Raw genomic sequence first — 3554 nt, 5'->3', positions numbered from 1 at the left:
TGAACCAGGCAGTGTCACTGATTACTTCCTGCAATTCTAATCAGCAAAACCAGTGTTGTCCCTGTTGTCATGGAAACCTGTTGGGTTTCCACACTGCATGGCACACAGTCATCCATCCCCCTGCACAGAATATGTCACTGTGAAGATTACAACACGTGAAATGGAAAACTTGAAAGGAAACTTTAGAGGAGAAGACGTCTTATTGGCTGTTTTTCCAGAAACACAAATCACATTCGCAAGGATGGATCCGTCTGAATTAGGGCCCCATCTGCAGATGTAATTGACGCCTATAGAAATTGGTCAGAATCTCTTGAGACGAGCCGTCGCTGCCTCATTGCCGCCCTTGCACTCGTGTCTGAACCCACATCTCACCCCTGCGAAACCCTTCAGCGAGACGTCGAGATGCAGAAAGGACGAGTGGGCCCGAAAGAGTGCTCATCCGCCGCTGTAGGAAAAAGATGAGGGGACGCTCAATCGGGCCTCCTTTATTAGCGGGAAGGAGAAACCTCGACAGGCCACTCAGGAAAGTTCAGCTTGACCCCACGTGAACAACAATCAGAGTTCAGGAACACGACAGAATGCTTGAAAGCTGTTTAACGTCTGGCACACGAGGAGGCCAATTTGCACATTTCGAGAATTAGGTACACGTTGGAAAGGCCGACTGATCACCTTTAATTTAAATTACGAGCTTCCCTCTGGTAATTATACTCTAGCATGAGTCTGCCTCGTTTTTCCTTTTTGTTTTTTCTTTCAAATACTTTTGACAGCGCTTATCGAGCTGATGCCCGAGTGAAAATTTCTCTGCGAGAGAAGCAATGAACTTGAATCGCACTCATGAAACTGTTTCTTCAAGTAATGAGTCAATGCACGAAGCGCACACTAGTATCTTAGCAACTGCTACAGCAAAATAGTAACAGGACCTGACTTATGAAATTCTTGTTTCACATAATCTCACCTAAGCGACAGCCTGAGGCAAAGCAAAAAACAGCTAAATGAGACGACGAACACAGAGCGAGCACGGCCCCCCCTTTGAGAACTTCGGCTAATTTATGTGCTTGTTAGACAGTAAATTTTAGAAGTTGCTTTTGGTGAAGAGTTTTGATTGAAAAATATATATTTATGAAGTGGTCTAATTTATCACAACTTCTAGGGGCTGCAAGCTATTTCAACAGGGAGGCAGCCTGCTGGTATCAAGGCCAGACTATCCTCAATTATTGTCTCCAAAAGCATTCCTACTATGTGCTTGAATTTACATCACCCGCACACTTTGCTTTTACTTCAGTGCTCATTGTCTTTATTAAAGGTCCTGTGTGGGGGATTTAGTGGCCCCTAATGGTGAGGTTGCAGATTGCAGAACTTGCTGTAAAATAAAAAAAGAGACACAGAAGGCCTTGTCTAGTGCCAGTGTTTGGTTTGTCCATTCTGGGCTACTGTAGAAACACAGTGTCGCAACATGGCGAAGAGAAGACCCACTTCCTCTACAGATATAAGGGTTTACTCCACGGTAACAACATTGAAAACATAACTATGAGTCCTACATTACATTTCTGTTATTAGATCCCCATAAATCCTCCCACATTAATTTAAAGAGTATCACAGTGCAAATGCAGCAAAATACATTTGCAACTGCTGAGTGAAAGCAATCGATGCTGCATCCTCCAACCAAGTCATTTAAAGACATAAATGGAAATCTTGACATTTCTGCTGGATTTCTGCTCTAATTAGCAGGACTCCTGTGTCCAACATATGAAAAAGAAAAAAAAAAAAGTAGAAGCAAATGTTCTTGTATCTAAAGCAGATAAAGAAAAGCTTTTAGATTCAGCACACGGTGAGATCAACATATGAAGTTCACAAATGAACATTTCGTGTAGTTTTTCATGCTGTGACAAATGTATCGCCACTGTGAGGATGGCAAGTGACAGCATGACACAAAGGAGTCAATAACAAATGAATAATGTTATAAAATAAGTGGAACAGCATGTACCTGTGACTGCACCCGCAAAACAGCAGTTTTACATTTCTGTGTGGTGCGACACATCGTTCAAGTGTCAGCTTAAAGCAGCATTTACTGATGTTATATGATAAAAATGCATAAAACGGCAATCTGAAACAAACGAGGCACAGATCTGGTCAGCAGTGCATTCGATTCCCAGCCAGCTGGACTTTTGCTGGTGTTATTCCCCCGCTTTCTTTCCCCACATTTTAAACAGGTGTCACCTCAATTTACAGCTCGATTTAACATAATGTGTGTTTTAGCATATTGTTGCTAGTTGTCTGGTCCTCTGACTGTTTTCATTTGCTTTCATAACTTCATTTTTGGTCGTTTCTGGTGAAAAAAAAAGCTCTAAAAAGCCACTTTACACCATCTGCTGAGTGACCAAACAGCAGATATACACAGTTAGATGCTATCTAGGTAAATATAACGGAGCATTTAGCAGTAAAAGAGACGCATATTTCCATCAGAGACATAAAGCAGAGCTAAAGGAGAGTAAAGATTTTACTTTGCCATGTACCAACGTTGCTCTGTCAATGCCATTTGTATAAGTGAGCAACCCAAAAGGTGACGTGTCAGAGCTCTGTTCACAACTACGTTCTGCTGCTCTCGTTTTTTGAAAGGCACGTTTTGAAAGGGATGATATCTTCTTCATAAACTGCTGCAATGAAACCATTTATCACAGCGAGAAACTTTTACTTTTCGGCGAGCCTTCAGCTACAACACCACACAGAAATGTACCCAATTCTTAGCTTGAATTGTATTTATTCTACATGTTTCATTCAAAAACTCTGCTTAGGTTAATGTTTTTTCTTCTGTTTTTCTTCTTTTTTTTGTTTTGCAGTTTTGGTAAAAAACCTGCAGGCACTTATAAAAAAGTTTTACATGTTTAGTACAGTCATTTTTAAAATTTTGTACAATACAAAGTTCAACTTTCATGTTTTGCTTTTGTCATGACTTGTTTTATTATAACTGTGTCATAGAAGGCATTTTTGCATCGTCACGACTTCTAGCAGTTGTTTTATTGTGTCTATAGAGATGCAAGGCTTTATAATGCAGTTTAAATATGAGCCCACGGTGAATATGAATGTTACAGGAGGGGGAAAAAACGACCATTGGGTAGATTTTTGAATTATGGGAAGAACCAAGCTAGCTGTTTGCTCTTTCTTCCAGGCTTTTCTGTTGAGCTAAGATCATGGGATCCTGGTTTAAAGCCCCCAAAAACCTGCCCTCGAACCTCAATGAGTAGATAACTGCTAGTTACAAGATGCTCTGATAAATCTGCTGCCCACCAAACAACACATTAGCTAAATTCAGAAGCTAAAAAGTCTGATATTTTTCTCAGGAATGGGTGAAGAGCAACATAGAGCTAAAACGAGGCTGAAAACTAGACTTCAACGTCATCAAGTGGGCAAAAACATGACTCTAAATGAACAACGATGTTTGCTAGAAGTGATAATAACAACGGTTTACTAACAAATTTAACTAACTTAGGCGATTATAAGGGAATTGTGTGTTTCTGCTGCCCCAGAGTGGTCAACACGTTATTGTGGATTGCACA

This window comes from Stegastes partitus, unplaced genomic scaffold (assembly GCF_000690725.1).
Source record: "Stegastes partitus isolate 25-593 unplaced genomic scaffold, Stegastes_partitus-1.0.2 Scaffold2170, whole genome shotgun sequence".
NCBI classification, from domain to species: domain Eukaryota; kingdom Metazoa; phylum Chordata; class Actinopteri; family Pomacentridae; genus Stegastes; species Stegastes partitus.
The sequence above is the reverse complement of the archived record's forward strand: the minus strand, read 5'-3'. Positions refer to the sequence as shown.